Below are 16,295 nucleotides of genomic sequence, written 5' to 3' on the forward strand. Positions count from 1 at the left end.
GTGGCCATAGTCTCTCCTGGTTGCAAGGGGCCATAAGTGGCAAGGTAGGCCTGACACTCTTGGGCTATGACTGGCCCCCCTTTGGCATAACTGTCCACGTCAATTGTCATCCCTGATAAATGAATGTAAACAGAACTGGCAATCTGGGTGTAATGGAATGCTGAAGAAGACATTGGCAAGATCGATAACTATGAACCAAGCAGCATCCTGAGATATCTGGGACAAAAGAGTATGTGGCTTAGGCACCACCGGAGTTTCTGGAACAGTAACTGCATTAACTGTCTGTAGATCTTGTACCAGCCGGTACACAGGGGGTTGGCCGGGTGGGGTCTTTTTTTTTTTTTTCTCAACAGGAAACAAGGGCGTGTTACATGGGGAAACACAGGGTATCAGGGCACCATTATCGAATAACATTTGTATTTACCCCTTGAGATACTGCTCCTGATCATATTTCAAAGGGTATTGATGGACTTTAGAAAAAGGGGCACCAGGTTTGAGAAACACTTTTACTGGTTCTACAGGCATTATTGGGGGAGAATCTGGGTCTATCAGGACCATCATCTTGGAATTATATCCTGGAGCAGAACTGTAATAATAAATCTGCCCCCAGTAAATTTACCGAACATATAGAAAAGATTACGAACTGAACAGTAACTTCAGGGAAAGGTCCCACAGGGATAGGTTTTATAAAAGTATATTTATTGGGTCTGTCATCTACTCTAATTAAAACAAGCTCTTGATCTGAGAATTGACATGATGAAGCTTGGAGGGAGTTAGATTCCTATACAGGGTTAAAGGCGTATTGGAGTGTGAAGCTGGACTTGCATGTACAATAGGAGGCAGAAACTGAGATCTATTACATAGAGATAAGAAACACTGACCTCGCAACTGCAAAGGTGGGGGCTAGTGAGCGAGCAAGAATGATTACAGCTAGTGATTTAACCCTTGTCTTTACTAAACCAAGGACAGAGAAAACTTTGGAATGCAATACATGGCCTGCACCCCCCCCCCCATCCCTCTAGCCCGCAGCGCCGAGGGGAAAAATTGCAAACGGGTCGCGCAGCGGCTCACACAGCCCCTCCCATCTAGTACACTACGCAACACTGATACAAAGCTCCGTATCTTCTACAGTCACAAACTGCAGCAGTTTCCAGACTTAATTTCAACAATACTTTCCTATAATCCTCCGTGGTCTGGGCGGAGCCCCAAGGATGGCACATACGCACACACAAGGCAGGTCTCCACCCAGGTTGGATTCTGCACAACACAAACAGGACACACCTACGCTTCTGGAGATCTCTTTCCGCCGCCATTACAGGGCGCTGACTGGGACTGCATTTTCATCATCAGTGGCACGGCGGCCATTTTACAATCTGTAAGATCACAGTTCAAAGGCATTTTATAACCAAATACGGGTTCTATATTATCTGATCCTTCCTCTCCATCAACCTATTTTCATCCTTTGTTCTTTAAGCCTCGCTGCAACTCGCAGATAAGCTTCTTGACTGTCTCTTGCCCTCCCGTGACCATTGTCTTGACTTCCACGACATCCTCATCTAACTTGTGGGGTACGGACTTCTACTTTAAGATACGCAGCTTGGCTCCCAGGATACTATGATTTTCTGCAGTAAAACCACTGGCAGCGATCTTCAACACTGTGTTCCACAGTACGGAGCCTCACGTTCGACGTACTAGGAAAAGAGCCTCGCGCTCAATGTTTCCTGTCCCTAACCTGAACACAGTGATTAACAGACTATCCTGCCACGATATCCCAAACAGTCGGGAGGCAGCCTCCTAATGAGACCCCTCCACAAAAATATAGGTGGTCCCCTCACGGAACGTCTTAGGTTACCTAACTAGACAGGTGGTCCCCTCACGGAACGCCTTATTTACCTGCCTGCACAATATCACAGAGGCTGCGTCTCCTGTCCCTTTCTCTAAGCCGCCCCACACTCTACAAGTAGCTCAATCTTTCACTCCACTTCACTACTAGACAATAGTCACGGGCAGGGTGGTTGAACGGAGTACAATGACTGGTGGAGAAGGTGTGGTGTACAGAGATCGCACAGGATGCGACGTCTCTCAGTTGCTGGTTCAGAGCGTGGCACAGGATCGCATTCGATCTCACCACTCGATCGGTCACTCCCCAGACCCAAGGAGACCACAGACAAACCAATAACGGCTGAGACACTAGCAAGTGTGACACATACAGTGTATATGATCGCCACTTACCGTGTGAAGAGGGTGATCAGTCCTCGAGGTCAGCCACTACGGGTATCATCCACAGACATCCAGGCATGGGTCCAGGGGGTCTCGGATCGCTGGCCACGCCCCACGTTGATCGCGCCAAAATTGTCGGGGTCGTAAAACGACAATATACCCTTCCTTCACCAGTCATTCCAAATTAATATGTGTGCAGGGCATCTGGTACCGGATAAGAATAAATCAGACAGGTAGCTGGTTCAAACTTAGTTAATGCCCCGTGCATCCACACATGTCTGCAGGTCACACCAACTGGCTTTATTCTAAGATACACAATACTATATTGAGTGTTAGGGGAAGGCGTGCATTAGGCGGGGTTTAAGCTAGCATTCAGTCTTTCTGATTTGTTCTGACGTCTTCTGGTGGATCCTCCTTTTCTTCTCATTCCTTAACTTTCGTTTCTGAAGAAATTAAAGTTAACTCTTCGGACGCTGGACTAAAATGAAGAATGAACACTAGCGGCCATCTTTAATACAATTACATTTGCATTAGCTAGCAGATAGGAAAAACTTATTGTTTCACAGTATATGATATAAAAGTACAAAAAGAGTATAAATATATATATAAAAATACAAAGGTATATAAGAAAATACATTTTCACCTTGACAGAACCACACACGGAAATGGCAATGTCGGGCATAGGTAGGTTCGCAGATGGAGGAAACGCAAGGGGTTCTGTTTTTGACAGGTTTAGTTTCAGATAGAGGGAGGACATGATGTTGGAGATAGTGAAAGACAATCACTGGTGTTATGTAATAATGCAGGCGTGATTGTCCAATAGGGGTGGTGTACAATGAGAACTAGCCTAGGACTGATCCTTGAGGAACCCCAACAGTAAGGGGAAGATGAAAGGAGGAGGAGAAGGAGCCAGCAAAAGATAGTGACGGAGCGGTCAGAGATGGGAGGAGAACCAGGAGAGAACGGTGTCCTTGAGCCCGATAGAGCGGAGCATAGTGAGGAGGAGCTGATGATCCACAGTCACATGCTGCAGAGAGATCCAGGAGATCGGCAGGGAGCAGAGACCATTAGATTTAGCTGTTAGTAGATCATTAGAGACTTTTCAGTAGAGTGTATAGAGAGGAAGCCGCATTGTAGAGGGTCCAGAAGAGTGATCTGAGAGATAGCGGATTGCACGGGAGTGGACCAGGCGTTCCAGGAGTTTAGAGATGAAGGGAGATTAGGGACAGGTCTATAGTTGGTAGCACAGTTTGTCAATGGATGTTTTTTTTAGGTAATGGAAGTATACTGGCGTGTGTAAATGAGGAGGGAAAGATACCGGGAGAGAGGGAGGGTTGAATATTTTTGTTAGGTGAGTGGTGACAGCCAGGGAAAGGGACTGGAGGAGATGAGGGAATAGGGTCACTGTTGCAAGTAGTAGGGCGAGAAGAGCCTGATCACGTCTTCCGTGACTGGTTCAAATGGGTAAAATATAACCATCTCCCCTAATATCGGCAGGCTCCTCTGGAACCCTCATTTCTCTTGTGACCAACCACATCAAGCTGGTGTCCCGACCACAGTGGGCCCTGTACCAGTATCACGTTGACTTCAACCCCGCCATGGAGTCCAAGCGTTTGCGGTATGCCCTCCTGTACCAGCACGAAGAAACCATCGGGAAGGCCCGGGCGTTTGATGGAACTGTGTTGTTTTTACCAAAAAGACTGAATAAGGTAAAGTTGTTCCAAGGACAGCGGGTCATCGATGGAGGGCAGTGATGGAGGTGCCGCGTGTAACCAGACAAGGCCTCGTGGGTCACTTGGGACCATGTTTGATCTGACATTGATGACCTTTCTGATCACCAATATCTGTCCTTTCACTCCTCTCTGGTAGTTGACGTAACGGTGATTGCATTTGATGGTTTTGGATTTTTTTTTGTTTGTTTTTGAAGGTCACCGAGGTGTTCAGCCAAACTCGAAATGGAGAGAACGTGCGGATAACAATCACCCTGACCAACGAGCTTCCACCGACCTCGCCCACCTGCTTCCATTTCTACAACATCATTTTCCGAAGGTCAGAGTGATGTAGGACTGTAAAATTATCGGCTTTAAAGGGTTAATCCCAAAATTTTAGGTTACTCCCCCTTTCCCCGACCATTGGGACCTCACACCATCCCAAATTTGGACGCTGCAGAACCCGTTTTGAATGGAGCCGAGGTGTTCATGCTGGACCTCCTCTCCAGCAGTCAGACGAGGGGGTAACATGATAATTTGGGAGTGTTCCTTTTACAGTAATGGTGTGAACCGATCAGCAAACTGTCCTGTATCTGGAGGCTCTCCTGCAAGACTGAAACTTTAGGCTCCTTGGCCCCAATGGAAAATCTTAAACCAGGCCCCCACCTTTCACGCTCCATTTATAATACTGTTAAAGGGTTGTCCAGGGTTAGAAAAACATGTCTGCTTTATTTCAGGAACAGCGCCACTCCTGACCATGGGTCGTATTGCACGCCAACTCCATTGAAGTGACTGGAGCTGCGTTACCACGCACACTTCATGTTTGGGGATGAAAGAAAGCAGCCATGTTCTTCTAATCCTCGACAACCCCTTTTAAAGGGGTCTTCCCATCTCCAAGATTTTATCCCAATATGTAGTAGGTGTAATAATAAAATTAGCAAATATCTCCAATTACAAATGTAGTACAGTTCTTCTAATTTGCTGTGTTGCTTACCCCATGTGCAGTGCTTGGCAGTAAGCTTAGGTTTCCATGGTTATGACCACTTATATAGTGACAGTTGTTAGTGGTTGAAACCATGGATACCTAAGCTTAATGCCCTGCACATGAGCAACACGGTGAATCAGAAGAACTACACTACATATCTAATTGGAGGTATTCGCTGTTAACCCCTTCATGACTTTGGGGTTTTCCGTTTTTCCGTGCTCGTTTTTCGCTCCCCTCCTTCTCAGAGCCATAACTTTTTTTATTTTTTAATTTTTCCATCAATATGGACATATGAGGGCTTATTTTTTGCGGGATAAGTTGTACTTTTGAATGATACCATTGGTTTTACCATGACGTGTACTAGAATATGGGAAAAAAAATTCCAACTGCGGTGAAATTGCAAATAACTGCAAATATTTAGCTTCACTAAATGCTAAAACTGCCCTGCCATTATGATTCTCCAGGTCATTATGAGTTCATAGACACCAAACGTGTCTGGGTGAAAAAAAAATTCCACACTTTGCTAAAAAAAAAAAAAAACCCCAAAAATTGCACCATTTTCCGATATCTGTAGCATCTCCATTTTTCATGATCTGGGGTCGGGTGAGGGCTTATTTTTTGCGCACCGAGCTGACGTTTTTAGTGATGCCATTTTGGTGCAGATACGTTCTTTTGATCGCCTGTTATTGCATTTTAATGCAATATTGCTGCGACCAAAAGAAAGTAATTTTGGCGTTTCAAATTTTTTTTCTTGCTACGCCGTTTAGCGATCAGGTTAATGCTTTTTTTTATTGATTTATTGATCGGGCGATTCTAAACGCGGAGATACCAAATATGTGTAGGTTTGATTTTATTTTTGTTTTATTTTGAATGGGGCGAAAGGGGGTGATTTAGGCTACGTTCACATTTGCGTCGGCGCCGCAATGCACAACGCAAACAAAAACGCATGCACAACGCTGCGTTTTGCGCCGCATGCGTCCTTTTTTTCATTGATTTTGGACGCAGCAAAAATGCAACTTGCTGCGTCCTCTGAGCCCGGACGCGTGCGCCGCAGTGACGCATGCGGCGCAAAACGCAAGTGCGACGCATGTCCATGCGCCCCCATGTTAAATATAGGGGCGCATGATGCATGCGGCGACGCTGCGGCGCACAACGCAAATGTGAACGTAGCCTTAAACTTTAATATATTATTTATTTTTTTTATTATTATTATTTCATTTTTTTTTAAAACTTTTTTTTTTTTTTACTTTTGCCATGCTTCAATAGTCTCCATGGGAGGCTAGAAGCAGGCACAACACGATCGGCTCTGCTATATATCAGCGATCATCAGATCGCTCCTATGTAGCTGAATTCCAGGCTTGCTATGAGCGCCGACCACAGGGGGGCGCTCACAGCAAGCCAGCATCAGTTACCATAGAGGTCTCAAGGAGACCTCTGGTTGCTATGCCGACGCATCGCTGACCCCCGATCATGTGACGGGGTCGGCGATGAGCGCATTTCTGGACGCGCAGCTGGAAGCGGTAGTTAAATGCCGCTGTCAGCGTTTGACAGCGGCATTTAACTAGTTAATAGTGGCGGGTGAATTGTTATTCCACTCGCCGCTATTGCGCGCACATGTCAGCTGTTCAAAACAGCTGACATGTCGCGGCTTTGAGGTGGGCTCAGCGCCGGAGCCCTGCATCAAAGCCGGGGATCTGACCTCAGACGTACTATCCTGTCCGAGGTCAGAAAAGGGTTAATAATAATTTTTTCTTCTGCTCCATATTGGTGTAGGATCTTGGAGATGGGAATACCCCTTTAACCCCTTCCCGACGTGCCCCGTACTAGTACGGCGCATGTCTGGTCCCCTGCTTTGATGTGGGCTCTGGCGCTGAGCCCGCATCAAAGCCGGGACATGTCAGCTGTTTTGTACAGCTGACATGTGCGCGCAATAGCGGCGGGTGAAATCGCGATTCACCCGCCGCTATTAACCTGTTAAATGCCGCTGTGACAGCGGCATTTAACTACCGCTTCCGGCCGCGCGGCCGGAAATGCGCTCATCGCCGTCCCCGTCACATGATCGGGGGTCAGCGATGCTTCTGCATAGTAACCATAGAGATCTTGGAGACCTCTATGGTTACTGATGCCGGCCTGCTGTGAGTGCCCCCCTGTGGTCAGCGCTCATAGCAAGCCTGGAATTCAGCTACATAGGAGAGATCTGATGATCGCTGCTATGTAGCAGAGGTGATCGAGTGGTGCCAGCTTCTAGGCTATTGAAGCATGGCAAAAGTAAAAAAAAAAAAAAAATGTTTTTAAAAATAATAAAAGTTTAAATCACCCCCCTTTCGCCCCATCCAAAATAAAACAATAAAAAAAAAAAATCAAACCTACACATATTTGGTACCCCCCTTTCGCCCCATCCAAAATAAAACAATAAAAAAAAAAAATCAAACCTACACATATTTGGTATCGCCGCGTTCATAATCGACCAATCTATGAATAAAAATAAAAAGCATTAACCTGATCGCTAAACGGCGTAGCGAGGAAAAAAATTTGAAACGCCAGAATTACATTTTTTTGGTCGCCGTGACATTGCATTAAAATGCAAAAACGGGCGATCAAAAGAACATATCTGCACAAAAGTGGTATCATTAAAAACGTTCTGCTCTGATCGCTGTTTAACACCGTACATGCTGCAGACAATCGCTGACCTGCATTTGAGCTGCACATTCCTGACTGGGGGGCCTCCAGGTGCAGAGCGGCCCCTCCGTGACACGGCTGCAGGGTGGCACTAGACGCCGTGTCCGCACCTCTGGGCTTTATAGGAGGCCGTGACGTTTGCTCTATACGGCAATACTGACAAGTTCTGGTCTCGGATGAAGAATATTAAACACAAAGCCACAATAGAAATCTACATATAAAAAACATAAAATCTCTAATCTTCTGATCTGACCGCCTTTCCCATCATTAATGATGAACACTAAAAAAATCCTATTTGTTATCGCCACATCCAGGAAAGTCTGATCTGTGAAAATCTAAAGTGATTCATTTCCTGCGTTACACTTTGTAAAGCAAAAAGAAGAAAAACCCTGAATTATTTGTTGTCTGTTCCCCAAAATGATAAAACCTCAGTCACATCTTCCAGTGGATCCCACATCCCCTCGCCCACTGCTGGGATCACACACGTCCTCCACCTGCAGAGCTGACAGCGCCTGTTCTCTCCCCCCAGACTCCTGAAGATCATGGACATGAAGCAGATAGGACGCAACTACTACAACCCGAGCGACGCCACCGAAGTCCGAGCCCACCGGTAACCAGCAGAGCAGGGTTTACATGGGACTGACCATGCTGTACTCATGGGAGCATGTAATGTATGTACACAGGGACTGCACCAGCAGAATAGTGAGTGCAGCTCTGGAGTATAATACAGGATGTAACTCTGGATCAGTAATGTAATGTATGTACACAGTGACTGCACCAGCAGAATAGTGAGTGCAGCTCTGGAGTATAATACAGGATGTAACTCAGGATCAGTAATGTAATGTATGTACACAGTGACTGCACCAGCAGAATAGTGAGTGCAGCTCTGGAATATAATACAGGATGTAACTCAGGATCAGTAATGTAATGTATGTACACGGTGACTGCACCAGCAGAATAGAGAGTGCAGCTCTGGAGGATAAGTAATGTATGTAGGCACAGAATCCTTCTGCTGTTTGCTGGCTCCCTGCTGTTGCCTGTAGGTGTCTGTACACACTGATGCTGTTACTTTTCTCCTCCATCTTCACCCTCCGTCCTGTCTTCTCTCCCATCAGACTCTCCATCTGGCCGGGGTTTTCCACCTCCATCCTCCAGTATGAGTCCAGCATCATGTTGAGCATTGATGTCAGCCATAAAGTCCTCAGGAACGAGACTGTGCACGACATCATGAGCAGCCTGTACTCATCGTGTGGCCCTCAGAGGTTCCAGGACGCCTGCTGCAAGGAGCTGATCGGACAGATCGTCCTCACCAAGTAAGGCCTCTTTCACACTTCCGTCTTTTCTCTCCTGTTGAAATCCGTTGATTTTTGAAAAAAAAACAGGATCCAGCTAATTTTTCTACTGGATCCTGTTTTTTCCCATAGACTTGTATTAGTGACAAATTGTAATGGATGGCCATCCGTTTCATCCGTCGTGCACTGGATCCGTCGGAAAATCGCTGTCCGTCGAGCGGAGAAAACATTCAGAGGAACGTTTTTTCTGCACGTCGGAATATCGCTCAGTGACAGGTCCTGCACTGTCCGGCGTTGGCTATAATGAAAGCCTATGGGTGCAGGATCCGTCACTGACTGTGAAAAGCAGGAATCCAGCGACTGTGCCGTCTTTTGAAAACTGAGCATGCGTGGAAGAATTTCCAGTCAGGGAAATTCTCTTTCTCGCTCTCTCTCTCTTTTTACTATTGATGCTGCCTATGTAGAGGTCATTGCACGCAAGGCATTATTGGGAACGCCAGCTGCCGGGAGCATCACGAGCATCCGTAACGCTGCGCGGGATGCCGGAAGGTAAAGAGTATTGCGATTTTTTTTTTTTTATTATTTTATTTATTTTTTTTTTTTATTATTATTATTATTATTACTTTTAATAATTTTTAACCTAGGTTTTGTGTATGCGTTTTTTGCAGCGGAAAACCGCTGCGAAGACTCATACACAACAAGTGCACATAGCTTCGACGGGTCAGTCAGGAAAAACAGGCCCAGTGCACCCGTTATATACAATCTGCACAGGATCCGTCATTTCAACATTTTGACGGATCCTGTTCAGATTGTAAAAACGGAAGTGTGAAAGAAGCCTAAGAGCCGCCATGTGCCTCGTACTCGGCCGCTCTGTGGGCACCGGCGCCTCTAGAAGGAAACGGATCACCTGGGTACATTCTGTTCCTTCACTTTTGGAACCAAATTTATGTAATTGACGCTTAATGATGAGCAGTTTTCATTTGTGTTTAATTTTTCCTCTCCTTCAAAGATCTTCTCGCTCTCCCTCCCCTGAGGGTCGCAGCGTACGGGACTCGGTATATGAGTCGGAGGAATCTTTAACCCAAGACTCCTCTGTTAGTCAGGAGACCCTTGACTCCCTTATTGAGGCAGTCAACAAAACGTTAATGGTGGACGACGAATCTGCTTCCTCTCAGGAACACGTCGTATCTTTTAAAAGGACTAAACGCGTCCAAAAGATATTTGCTAATCACCCTGAGTTTCAGAACCTTATCCAAAAACACAGGGAGCACCCTGAGAAGCGCTTCACGGCTCAGAAAGCCACGGAAGCTAAATATCCTTTCTCTAAGGATCTGGTCAAGGAGTTGCTTTTCTCTCCTTCTGTGGATCCGGCCGTACCGCGACTCGCATCCAAAACGGTCTTATCCCTGTCAGATGGTTCATCAGTCAAAAATCCCTCTGACCGTCAAATTGATTATTTGGCTCGCTCAGTCTTTGAAGTCTCAGGAGCAGCTCTTCTTCCATCCTTTGTAGCTACCTGGGTAGCTAAGGCTATGGTGGCCTGGGCAGATGTGTTAACCTCTTCCGTCCACGGCAGTACTCTTCCCCCAGAGGCGGCCAGACTAGCTAGCCAGATAGCTCAGGCCGGAGATTTCGTGGTTAACGCTTCCATAGATGCGGCGAATTGCGCAGCGCAAGCAGCGGCAAACGCCAATTCCATCAGGAGGGCCTTATGGCTCCGCGATTGGCGAGCAGATTTTGCTTCTAAGAAGTCGCTGACTTCTCTACCTTACCAAGCGGGTCATTTATTCGGGGAGAAACTAGACCAAATAATTTCTGACGCTACCGGAGGGAAGAGTAAATTTCTTCCCCAGCAAAAACCGGCCCGGCCTTTTAGGAATCAACAGCAGTTTCGATTCCGGTCCTTTCGTAACAACTCCGGTTGGTCCTCCTCTTCCCCTGGTTCGGGACGACGGGACAACAGAACATCCCAGGTCTCATACAGACCAAACCGTTCCTGGAAACCGAGACCGTCTGCCCCTAAGCCGTCCACATCCCTTAAACCTTCCACACAATGACTCGTTGGCGTGTCCGACGGACACAGACAGAGTAGGCGGACGCCTTCTTTTGTTCCGTCAGAATTGGCTCTCGGTCGTTCACGACCAGTGGGTCAGAGAGCTCGTGTCCTCCGGATACAAAATCGAGTTTTTACCCTTCGCCATGACAGCACCCACTGGAGAGATAGGGATCCGCCCCAAGGAACAGGAAACCTACAGAGACATAAAAGGGGGCGGTCCCCCTCTCCTCCTCAGTTTAGGTTTCCTGTTCCCAGGGGACAGGATCTCTGAAGTCTACAGAAGATCTTACCTGGGCTAGGAGCATCCGCCTGTGCGGTCTCTGCGGGAACGGCAGGGGATGCAGTCCAGATGCAGCGTCGGGGGAGATTCCGTTAGACGGCTCCCCCCTCGTCTGGCCGGCATGTGGGATGGCTGAGTCCGGGGGAGACGACGCCGATTCCACGGAACAACGCTGCAGAGGTGCGGCCTTGAGAGGCTCCAGACGCGGACCACAGGTAAAGGGTCCGGGATCTGCGGCACAGCTGCAGCGGCAGCCGGTACACCGCTCCATAGCGCAGGCCGGGATAATGGCGGCCGCACATGCGCAGGAGCGGTGTAAGAATCCCCAGAGTGACCCGGAGGTAGAGGACACTTCCGGGTCACTCACACAGCGGTGGGGAAAAGCGCGGTTTCGCGCATGCGCAGTGCACTGCAGAAAAAAAAAAAAAAAAAAAGTTACTGACCGGATCTGGCCTATAAAAGAGGGGAAGTTGCAAACGCACAGGCGATGCAACATGTCGTCCCCAGGCAAGACTGTGGACCCAGCAGGTGAGCCAGCCAGCAGAAAGTCCTCAGATGCCAGCCACAGGAGTGAGACCAAGGATTCAAGATCCAGAAAGTCGCAGCCTCCTATTTCGGTACCGTACAGCTTCACTGGGTGAGTGTGATTTCCCCTCTGCCTATAAAGCTGACACCCTTTTCCACAAATGTCTTCTTCTCCCAGGCCAAAAGGAGACAGAAATCTAAGCACAAGCAATGTGCGTTATGTGACGAGCCTCTCCCAGATTCCCACCCCAAAAAACTCTGCAATCAGTGTATGACGGAAACAATGCAGAGTCCATCTATGTCGGTCACAGATATACGGGCCATAATTAGAGAGGAACTACAGGCCATCTCACAAGCCAGTACCCCCCCTAAAAGATCCGGGAAAGAAAAGGCTGTATCTAGCTCTGAGTCCGAGGAGGAAGGCGTTATCCACTCAGACTCCTCGCAGGCGTCATCCTCTTCCTCAACACATTCCGACATTGAGGGTCGAGCTTGTTTTCCCCTTGATGGGGTGGACAACCTAGTAAAGTCCATCAGGAATACTATAGGTTGTGAGGATACAAAAGACGACCAAACTGCACAAGACATCATGTTTGCAGGGTTGGCGGAGAGGAAGAGAAGAGCATTCCCAGTAATTCCTGCGGTTAAGGCTCTGATAAAGAGGGAGTGGGAGAAACAGGACCAGAGAGGTTTCCTCCCGTCAGCCTCCAAAAGGAAGTACCCCTTTAATGATGAGGAGTTAATTTCATGGACTAAAATCCCTAAGGTGGACGCTGCAGTCGCCTCCACCTCAAAACAGTCAGCCCTACCAGTCGAGGATGCGGGCCTACTTTCTGATCCTCTAGATCGGAAGGCAGAGTCGTCACTGAAACGATCATGGGAGGCTTCCACGGGCATATTTAAGCCATCAATTGCCAGCACGTGTACAGCTAGATCCATGCTTGTGTGGATTGATCAGCTGGATCAACAAATCGAACAGGGGGTCTCCAGACAAAAATTGCGGGATGCGATACCACTAATTAGAGGTGCAGCAGCATTCATGGCCGATGCTTCAGCTGACTCCCTTCGCCTCGCAGCAAGGTCAGCCGGTCTAATTAATAATGCCAGACGTGCGTTATGGATGAAGAGCTGGAAGGGGGATACGCAGTCAAAGGCTAAGATCTGCGCTATTCCGTGTGAGGGTGAGTTTTTGTTTGGGAAAGCATTAGACGAGATCCTCAAAAAAGCAAAAGAGAGGAAAAAAGCCTTCCCTGACCCCTCAATTCCTTTCTATAGGAAGACCTTTAGGAAGAGGCCGTTCGGGAAAAGAACACAAAATGAAAGACCGTCACGATGGGCCACAAGAGAGGGAAAACAGGGTGGCACTATGTTCAAAGGCCCCCCCTTCCGTAGAGACAACAAATTCTGAAACACCAGACACCCCAGTAGGGGGCAGGTTAAAATTTTTCTTTCCCCAATGGCGAAAAATCACGTCAAGTTCCTGGGTGCTAAATATTATTAAGGAAGGAATGAAAATAGAATTCCTCCAAATTCCCCATGATTCCTTTATTTTAACAGCCCTTTCCTCACCAGTGCAACAGAAGGCCCTTGAACTGGAAATTAGAAGTCTTATAGTTAAAAATGTTTTAGTTCGGGTGCCAAAGGGACAAGAGGGTAAAGGGTTCTACTCTCCGTTATTTTTAATCCCTAAACCCGATGGTTCTTTTCGAACAATTATAAATCTTAAAAAACTCAATACATTTATTAAAAATTATACGTTTAAAATGGAGTCTATTAGATCGGCCATTAAGCTCCTTTTTCCAAATTGTAGAATGGGCGGCATTGATTTAAAAGATGCCTACTACCATCTCCCTATCCATAGTAGGTATCAAAAATACTTAAGAGTGGCAGTAACTCTTGAGGGGGAGATTCATCATTTCCAGTATACAGCCATGCCCTTCGGTCTCTCCACGGCACCCAGGATCTTCACGAAGGTAATGTTAGAAGTAATGGCCTACCTTCGCCAAAGAGACACATTAATCATTCCCTACTTAGATGATTTTTTAGTTGTAGGGAATTCGTCCCTTCAGTGTGCGGAACGATTAGCTGACACTGTCTCGTCCTTAGAAAGCCTGGGCTGGATCGTCAACTATAAAAAATCCAGACTCCTCCCACTTTCTCTTCAAACATTTTTGGGATTTAATCTAGATTCCATAAAGCAAAAATGTCTACTTCCCCAAGAAAAAATATCTCTTATAGAGGGTAAAGTTATGGCGGCCATTCACAAACCTCAAATGTCCCTGAGAGCAGGAATGTCCTTGCTAGGATCCCTCTCCTCCTGTACTCCAGCCGTTCAGTGGGCACAACTTCATACCCGAACATTACAACATCAGATACTTCGGGAACAGAGGAAATTTCTGGGGCACCTTGAATCAAAAATAACTTTATCCGACAAAGTCTTATCCTCCTTAGAATGGTGGCTAAATAAAGACAACCTAGCGGGGGGTGTCCCTTGGGTAATATCACCATCCCACACGATAACTACGGACGCTAGTCCCCACGGGTGGGGCGCACACATGGGAGATAGATTCTGCCAGGGAACCTGGGATAAGAATGAGGATTTATATTCATCAAACCTAAAAGAATTGAATGCGGTAAACTATGCACTGCGTCAATTTCTCCCACAGCTACGAGGAAGCCACGTCCGAATCTGTTCAGACAACACTACGACAGTGGCGTATTTAAACAAACAAGGCGGCACAAGATCAGACGCTCTAATGTCTTCCGCAAACAGTACCTTAATCCTGGCCGAAAAGCATCTGTTGTCCCTCTCGGCAGTCCACATCAAAGGAGAGGACAATCAACAAGCGGACTTCCTAAGTCGACACACTCTTCATCAAGGAGAATGGTGTCTCAATCCTCACATTTTCCACAAGATAACATTGTTATGGGGCAAACCCCAAATAGACCTGTTCGCTACAAAACAAAACAAACAAGTCCACAAATTCGCATCTCGGTCCCGTGCAGATCACCCGGACATTCTAGATGCTCTTCAAACACCCTGGCAATTCAAGCTGGCGTATGCTTTCCCTCCGATAATTCTGCTTCCACAAGTAATACGGAAAATCAGGGAAGAGCAGGCCAGGATAATACTAATAGCGCCATTCTGGCCCAAGAGACCATGGTTCTCGTGCCTGCGGTCGATGTCGGTGACGGATCCTTGGGTCCTTCCCTCAATCCCAAACCTTCTCTCCCAGGGACCTTTCTTCCACCCTCAGGTGGACAGCCTCCACCTGACGGCCTGGAATTTGAAAGGCAGATATTAAATTCCAGGGGGTTTTCAAAAGGCCTAATTGATACACTCCTGCTTAGCAGGAAACCATCTACAACAAAAATTTACACCAAAGTATGGAAGAAGTTTCTTCAGTTCCATACTAGTTCAAACCCCTCTGAAGTCCCAATAAAATCTATACTAGAATTTCTACAGAAAGGGAAAGAGTTAGGTCTGTCAGTTAACACACTAAAGGTCCAGGTGTCCGCTCTGGGTGCCCTCTATGGCCATAATATTGCTGGTAATAAATGGGTATCCCGCTTCATCACGGCCTGTGAACGAGTTACTCCTGTCCACATACCTAGAGTAGCTCCGTGGGATCTAAATCTAGTCTTAGACTCTCTAACAGAATCTCCGTTTGAGCCTATAGACACAGCATCGTTAAAACACTTGTCGTTAAAAACAGCCTTCTTAGTAGCCTTAACATCGGCTAGAAGAGTCAGCGACATTCAGGCCTTGTCGATAGATCAACCTTACCTTCTCACATTTCATGACAGACTAATCCTAAAACCGGACCCCCTATACCTTCCTAAGGTAGCAGGGAAGTTCCACAGGTCACAGGAGATACATCTTCCTACTTTCTTTAAAGACCCCTCTACTCCTGAAGAACAAAAATTCCATACTTTAGACGTCAGGAGAGTAGTTTTGCAATATATTGAGAAAACTAGTAGTTGGAGGCAGAGTAGGGCTCTGTTCATATCCTTCCAGGGCAAAAAGAAAGGATATGGAGTCACAAGAGCAACATTATCCAGGTGGATAAGAGACGCTATCCGGTTGGCCTATTCCATGAAAAATGAAGAACCTCCGGAGGGCATCAAAGCACATTCCACCAGAGCCATGGCTTCTTCCTGGGCCGAAAAAGGGAACGTGCCAATCGAAGATATATGTAAGGCTGCAACTTGGTTGGCTCCTTCCACTTTCTATAATCACTACAGGCTTGACCTGTCTTCTGACTCTGACCTACACTTTGGCAGGACTATCCTCAGCACGGTGGTCCCCCCCTAGGTGTTGGTCTCTGGAAATCTCTCCAGTGGGTGCTGTCATGGCGAAGGGTAAATAGCCGGATTACTTACGGTAATGCTCTTTTAATGAGTCCATGACAGCACCCAGTCACATCCCTCCCTAATAAAAGCCAATGTAATTACTTCTATGAAGTTTATATTCTGATGATACATTGTGATGATTGACTAACACTGGCGGTCCTCCGGGTACTCTGAAATTAAACTGAGGAGGAGAGGG

The 16,295-nt window shown here is 46.9% G+C and overlaps 1 pseudogene across 1 annotated transcript in view; it reads left to right on the forward strand.

The window, feature by feature from the left end:
- The window catches only part of LOC143792897 (piwi-like protein 1), a 107,111-nt pseudogene that overhangs the window by 29,837 nt on the left and 60,979 nt on the right, over positions 1-16,295 (forward strand). Inside the window, exons 5-8 of the transcript XR_013219991.1 lie at positions 3,718-3,929; positions 4,148-4,269; positions 8,123-8,203; positions 8,709-8,906. The product of XR_013219991.1 is annotated as a piwi-like protein 1 (transcript). The remainder of the gene's footprint in view (positions 1-3,717; positions 3,930-4,147; positions 4,270-8,122; positions 8,204-8,708; positions 8,907-16,295) is intronic.

This window comes from Ranitomeya variabilis, unplaced genomic scaffold (genome assembly GCF_051348905.1).
Source record: "Ranitomeya variabilis isolate aRanVar5 unplaced genomic scaffold, aRanVar5.hap1 Scaffold_97, whole genome shotgun sequence".
Lineage (NCBI taxonomy): Eukaryota > Metazoa > Chordata > Amphibia > Anura > Dendrobatidae > Ranitomeya > Ranitomeya variabilis.